Below are 8,240 nucleotides of genomic sequence, written 5' to 3' on the forward strand. Positions count from 1 at the left end.
TAGGATGCTTCCAAATCCAATGTTCGAACCCATACCTGGCACAAGGGGGTTCACGAATCCTTTGTTCGAATTTGTACCCGAGGGGTTGGAAAGGTTTCCTGCGACTGAAAGAGACACAACACCTGTTCTAACACCATTCACAGGTCCTTTCGCAGGACAGGCTCAGAGGCGTCACCCATACCCTCAACAACAGCCAACACCACAGGGACAACCAGTCCCAAATATACCTCCCTATGGACCAAGAGGACCTCAAGCACAAGGTTGTCCATCAAATCCTGTGTTTGTTCCTCCAGTAGTTGTTCAACAAGCACAAAATATGGTTCTTAGGAACCAAATTGCTGACATTGTTAGAGAGATGTGTAGACCGATAACCTGGGGGGTTCAAACTCCTGTGTACAGAAAACCATACCCAGAATGGGTAGATAAAGTACATGAATACCCAAGACGGTTTAGAATACCAGACTTTGCTCTTTTTTATGGGAATTGAAACCAGTCATCGGTAGAGCATATTGCTAGGTTTGTTGCCCAATGTGGTGAATTTACCAATAATGATGACATGAAGTTAAGACTGTTCCCAAATTCTCTAACTGAGGCAACTTTTGTATGGTATATTAACCTTACACTTGGCTCTATCCAAACTTGGCAACAAATGGAGTAGGCGTTTCATGCCCAAATATTCCAAACGGAGCCAGAAGTTGTTGGAACAATCTTCTGTGTAAATAAAATAAATTGAAATTAAACCAAACAAAATGAAATAAATAACTTACATAATTTATTTTATCGAACCGAATGAAAATAAAAGACCAAGTCGAGTGTGTGACACTCTGTCCTTAAGACAGATTCGCCCCGCTACGATGCTTACGGTTATGTGGCGTCCATCTCCCAAGATACAATGATCTTCACAAATTTGTAGTAGCACTCCAAACAAATTTGTCCGGCGAACTAGAACCTTAAGTTCTATACTCTCTTTAATATTTTTTTTTCCTAAAACTAGAATGAAGAATAAAACAATGCAAATGAGAGAAATAGGAAAGCAAAAGGAATTTTTTCTGTCCATTTTCGGGTCTGAAATCTGCTGGAACAGATTTGGTTTTATAGACTTGAACAGGTGTAAATTTCAAACTGGAACTGACGTACTGTTTCGGATAGATGCAAATTAAAAATTGGACAGATTTGAACCTGTAACTAACAGATACAGTTACTGTTTTGAATCTGTAACTGTCTGGGCAGTTTATGAAATTTGAATCTGTCTGACTGATTGAAAAACTGTTTGGACAGTTTTGAATCTGTTCGGTAGTTTAAAAAAAAAAAACCTGTCCGAAATTTGCAACTGTAGTGGAATATGGAAAAGGCACAAAATTGGACAAAAAATTTGAATTTCAAACTCAAATTTGGAATTAAATTTCCGCAATAATTTTTGAAAAAATTCAAATGAATTTTGTCCAAAAAATTAATACAAGGACTGACCCATACCCACACCTGCGCCCGGCTCGGCTCGGCTCGGTCCGACCCGGCCAGATGGACAGCGACGGCGCGCATGGGCTTGTGTGGTGGTTTGGGCTAAGATTCACTTTGTCCATAGTTCCTCCCTTCTACAAACTTGGGATGCCCCTTGGGGCCTAACCCAAGTGTTGTAGTCTAGAGCTTATATACACAAAAAAGTTCTCTTAAAGTTTCAATGTGAGATAACCTATTTTAAGGAAACCTACATTTAATTATTTAAATGTCCATTCCACGAACCCGAAAATGACGTCAAGTTCTCATTCATTCATAAATAGTTTTGACGAACCGTCTTCACCGTGTGACTTACCATGAAGCAAGAAACACGTCACTTTTTCGGACCCACCCCAAAAGACGTTTGGGACCCATTCAATTTTGGACTCAAAGTTGGCCCAAAATAAGCCTTATAAACCAAATTTTTCAATAATCCCCCACATGAATAGAATTTGACGAAGAGAAAATGTAACAACATGATCTAATTATAGAGAGTACAGAAATTGGAAATATTCTGCAAATGATAGGTAGCTTTTGGCTTTGAACCTTCCCTTGTGAGACACTATCGGATTTACTAGCTAACCAGTGAACATGATGTCTTGAACTGTTCAGCCGTTTGTGTAAACCAAGACAATAGAATTCATACAGTATATCCCCAGACACAGTTTAGTTCTCACTATTGTGTTCATTTTGGCCCTCAACAACCTGGTCTTTCATGAGTGCTCTAGAGAATTGTAGCCCTTCACAAATCTCATAGAACCAGCCCAGTTCACATTCACATAGGTGATTCTTATGAAGAATATCCTGCTATACTCCACTAGGTTTACCTAAATATAAGAACCACTAAAATTTTACTTAACCTAAAACGCTGCAGACATCACTATTTCATCCTAGAAATGGGTAGGAGTTGGATTCTCCAGTGATCCTTCTGAGTCATTCACAACTCGGTTATCCCTTTGAACGTAGATCTTGGGATCTCCAGTCAACTAGGTTGGGTTACCATTGTGGTAACTCTTATTTAATAGGCTTAAGTTCCATTCCCCTCGATGAATTCTCAACTAAATCTCTTACTAACCCTTTGGTTAGTGGATTCGCTATGTTGTCTTTAGACTTCACATATTCAATGGAAATAATTCCATTAGAGAGTAGTTGTCTCACAGTATTATGTCGACGACGAATGTGTCGTGACTTACTGTTATATATATGACTCTGTGCTCTACCTATTGCTGATTGACTATCACAATGTAGGCATATAGCAAGCACCGGTTTTGGCCATATTAGAATATCTTCAAGGAAGTGACGAAGCCATTCTGTTTCTTCCCCAATTTTATCTAAAGCCAAGAATTCTAATTCCATAGTAGACCTAGCTATGCAAGTTTGTTTGGAAGATTTCCAAGATACAGTTGCCCCACCAAGTGTAAAAACATACCCACTTGTGAATTTTGAGTCTCTAGTATCTGATATCTAGTTTGCATCACAGTATCCTTCAAGTACTACTGGATATCTAGTATAATTTAGCCTAATGTTACGAGTAAATCGGAGATATCTTAGAACCCTTATAATTACTTTCCAGTGTTCTACTCCTGGATTACTTGTATATCTACTTAATTTACTTACTGCACACGCTATATCCGGGCGAGTGCAGTTCATCAAGTACATTAAGCTTCCAATAATTTGAGCATACTCTAATTGAGAAATACTTTCCTGTACATTCTTAGAAAGAAACAAATTAACATTCACAGGTGTTCTAGCAAGATGATCATCATCTTTGCTAAATTTGTCAAGTATTTTCTCAATATAATGAGATTGTGACAAAGCATAACCTTCTGATGTTTTGGTAATTTTTATACTAAGAATTACATCTGCAATGCCCATGTCTTTCATGTCAAAATGTTTATTCAACATTTTCTTGGTAGTTTTAATCATTTCATTATTACTACCTATGATGAGTATATTATCCACATAAAGACATACAATGACATAACCTTTGTCTGTGTTTTTAATATAAACACATTTGTCACACTCATTAATTTTAAATCCATTTGACATCATTGCTTTGTCAAATTTCTCATGCCATTACTTTGGCGCTTGTTTTAAACCATATAATGATTTAACTAATTTACACACTTTCTTTCTTTTCCTTCTGGTTGTTCCATGTAAATTTCTTCATCTAACTCACCATTTAAGAAAGCAGTTTTTGTATCCATTTGATGAATTTCTAGATTTTATAAAGATGCAATGGCAATTAGCATTCTAATGGATGTTATTTTAGTAACCGGTAAGTATGTGTCAAAGTAATCGAGACCTTCTTTTTGTCTAAACCCTTTGACCACAAGTCTTGCCTTATAGTTGTCAATTAACCCATCCACTTTCATTTTTCTTTTGAAAATCCACTTGTACCCAAGAGGTTTACAACCTGGTGGCAAATCCACCAATTCGCAAGTGTGATTTTGCAAGATGGATTCAACTTCACTATTGACAGCTTTTTTCTATAAAGGAGCTTCAGGACTGGACATAGCCTCTTTAAAAGTTAAAGGCTTATTTTCTAACAAATATGTTAGAAAATCTGGACCAAAAGATTTTGAGGTTCTAACACGTTTACTACGCCTAGGTTCATCTTCCTCATTTTGATCTAACTCTTCCTCTTGATCATGTTCTTGATCATTACTAGTAATAGCATCAAAAGATCTTTTATTAGTACTTGTCTCTTGTCCAGTCTTATTTGGAAATGCATGTTTAAAGAATGATGCATTCCGAGACTCAATAATAATATTTACATGCATTTCGGTATGTTCTGATTTATAAATCAAAAATTGATATGCACTACTATTCTTGGCATAACCAATGAAAATGCAATCAATGGTCTTAGGACCTATCTTAGTCTTTTTAGAATTAGGAATAGCCACTTTAGCCAAACACCCTCACACTTTTAAGTATTTGTAGGATGGTACTCTCTCATGCCACAATTTATAAGGTATTTGATTAACTTTTTTTCGGGGTGCTTTATTTAAAATATAATTTGCAGAAAGTATTGTTTCCTCCCACAAGTTCTGAGGTAATCCAGAACTTATTAACATGACATTCATCATTTCTTTTAAAGTCCTATTTTTCCCTTCAGCAATTCCATTTTGTTGAGGTGAGTAAGGAGCGGTGGTTTGATGAATTATTCCATATTCTTTATAAAATTCACCAAAAGGTGATTCATATTCACCACATCTATCACTTCTAAGTTTCTTGATTTTCTTACTAAGTTGATTTTCAACTTCATTCTTATATTGAATGAAAGTTTTCAAAACTTCATCCTTGGTTTGAATTAAATAAACATAACTATATCTAGTATAGGCATCTATAACAGTGATAAAATATTTTTTCTCACCTCTAGTTTGAATTGATTTAAAATCACAAATGTCACTATGAATTAATTCAAGTGGTTCCGTACTTCTTTCAATCGAATGAAAAGAAGTTTTGGATAATTTTGCCTCAACGCAAATTTCACATTTATGATTTGAATCATTGTCAAATTTAGGTAAACATTCCATATTAATTAACCTACGCAAAGATCCATAATTAACATGTCCAAGTCTACCATGCCATAAATTTGAAGACTCAAGCAAGTAAGAAGAAGATGTATTTTTATTAATAACTGAGGGTACAACGGTCATTACATTCATCTTGAAAAGGCCATCAGACATGTAACATTTTCCTACATACATCCCATTCTTAGTAAGTACAAATTTATCACTCTCAAACACTAGCCTTAACCCATTCTTACTTAACAAAGATCTGGAAACAAGATTCTTGCGAATGTCCGGTACATGCAGCACATTGTTGAGAGTGAGTTCTTTTCCAGATGTCATCTTAAGTACAATCTTTCCTTGTCTTTTAACTTTGGAAGTTAAGGAATTGCCCATAAAAAGTTGTTCACCATTGTCCACTGTAAAATAAGATGTGAACATCTTTTTGTCGGCATAGATATGACAAGTAGCACCAGTGTCCACTCACCATTCTTTAGGATTTCTGACAAGGTTTGCCTCGGAAACAACTGCAGAAAGATTGATGTCATCCACGTCATTGGAAATATTGTCCACTTTGGTCATATGGGCTTGAGCAGGCTTCTTGCTTGTTCTTCTTTTGCTTTTGCCTTTGCTACGGCAATCTTTGGCCCGATGTCCCTCTTTGTCACAGATGTAACATTTGCCATTAAACTTGTACTTTTTATTTTCCCTCCCTTTAGAGCCTTGTGATGAACTTTCTCCAGAAGACTCCCGTTTCTTGGTTATTGAAGCATGTTCCACCACATTTACCTTAGACTTCATAGGATGCTTACTAGCTCGCTTTTCAGAATTGCGGTTGTCCTCCTCATTCCTCAAATGCACAATTAACTCTGCGAAAAACATTTCTTTGTGCTTGTGTTTGAAGTAGTTCTTGAAATCCTTCCAGCCTTGTGGTAATTTCTCAATTAAGGCTACAACTTGGAAGGATTCACGGAGAGACATGCCTTCTGTGTGAATGTCATGCAGAATGAGTTGGAGATCTTGAACTTGGCTGATCACAATTTTAGAATCAACCATTACAAAGTCCAGGAATTTGCCAACTACAAATTTCTTTGAGCCGGCATCTTCTGTTTTGTATTTTTTCTCCAAAGACTCCCAAAGTTCCTTTGCTGTCTTGATAGAACTGTAGACGTTGTATAATGTGTTGTCAAGTCCGTTTAAGATGTAGTTCCGGCAAAGGAAATCAGCATGTTTCTAGGCATCAACCGCAGCAACCACTTGCCGGTCGGTTTCATCCTCTTTCAAAATAGGAGCATCCTCACGAAGAAAACGAGTCAGGTTCAGAGTTGTGAGATATAACAACATTTTCTGTTGCCATCTTTTAAAATCAGTTCCAGAGAACTTCTCTGGCTTCTCACCGTGATTACCGGTATTGTCACAACAGGAGAGGGGGTTGGCGCAATTGCAGCCACCACACTAGTACTTGTTTGGGCATTAGTTTCAGTAGCCATAAATTCTAAATTATAAAACAAAATTATAATTAGAATTTATACTACACAAAAAATTAATCCAAATTCACAGAATTAAATTCTGTAAAAATAAAAGAAATAAGAATATAACTTTTATTTTTCAATTAATTTGGAAATAAAATAAAATTTTATTTAACTAAATTAATTTCACAGAGAAAATTAAATTTTTGTAACACTTTAATAATTAAAAAACTAATTTATTTTAATTAATGAACACTCATAAATTATTTAAGAAAACCAAAATTAATTTCTGACAAACTTCACAAATAAATATTCTGATTGTTTATGACACCAGTATATTACTACTAGCTGTCAAAGAAAATAGACAGTATATTACTACTATCTGTCAAACAGTATATTACTACTATTTGTTTTCCAACCAGAATATTATTTTGTAAAATCACAGAAAATAATTTCTGTAAGAAGCAGAAAGAAGAAAGGAAATAAACGAAAATTTCTGTAAACAGAATAATTCGAATTTGTCTTAAGGTTGTTGGAACAATCTTCTGTGTAAATAAAATAAATTTAAACTAAATCAAACAAAATGAAATAAATAACTTACATAATTTATTTTATCGAACCGAATGAAAAATAAAAGACCAAGTCGAGTGTGTGACACTCTGTCCTTAAGACAAATTCCCTCCGCTACGGTGCTTATAGTGATGTGGCGTCTATCTCCTAGGATACAATGATATCCACAAATTTGTAGTAGCACTTCAAACAAATTTGTCCGGCGAACTAGAACTTGAGTTCTATACTCTCTTTAATATTTTTTTTTTCCTAAAACTAGAATGAAGAATAAAACAATGCAAATGAGAGAAATAGGAAAACAAAAGGAATTTTTTCTGTCAATTTTCGAATCTAAAATCTGCTGGAACAGATTTGGCTTTATAGACTTGAACATGTGTAAATTTCAAATTGGAACTGGTGCACTGTTTCGGACAGATGCAAATTAAAAATTGGACAGATTTGAACCTGTAATTAACATATACAGTTATTGTTTTGAATCTATAACTGTTTGGGCAGTTTATGAAATTTGAATCTGTCCGACAGATTGAAAAACTATTTGGACAGTTTTGAATCTGTCCGGTAGTTTTAAAAAAAGAAAACCTGTTCGAAATTTGCAACTGTAGCAGAATGTGGAAAAGGCACAAAATTGGACAAAAAATTTGAATTTCAAATTCAAATTTGGAATTAAATTCCCGTAATAATTTTTGAATTGCGTGAACAAGGTAGAACCTTAGCTGCTATTTCTGCTCAACCGGCATTGATTAAAGAGATTAAAGAGAAACAGCAACAGGATGACTTCTTGAAGAAGATCATCGAAGAACGGGAATCTAATCTGAGGCCAAATTTCAAATTTGAGAATAATGTGTTGAAATATCAGGGAAGATTGTGTGTACCGAATGATCCTGAACTGAAAAAAAGAATTCTGCAAGAGAGCCACAATTCAAAATTCTCTATCCATCCAGGAAATACGAAAATGTATCAAGACTTGAAATTGAATTTCTGGTAACCGGGAATGAAGAAAGAGATTGCTGATTTTGTGTTAAAATGTTTTCATTACCAACAAGTTAAAGCCGAACATCAACGACCCGCAGGTTTACTGCAACCCTTACCGATACCAGAGTCAAAATGAGAACATATCACTATGGATTTCATTGTCGGTTTACCTCGCTCCAGTAAAGGTATGGATTCAATTTGGGTTATTGTTGATAGATTG

The sequence above is a fragment of the Camellia sinensis genome, chromosome 2, assembly GCF_055761805.1.
Source record: "Camellia sinensis isolate YWXY chromosome 2, ASM5576180v1, whole genome shotgun sequence".
NCBI lineage: Eukaryota > Viridiplantae > Streptophyta > Magnoliopsida > Ericales > Theaceae > Camellia > Camellia sinensis.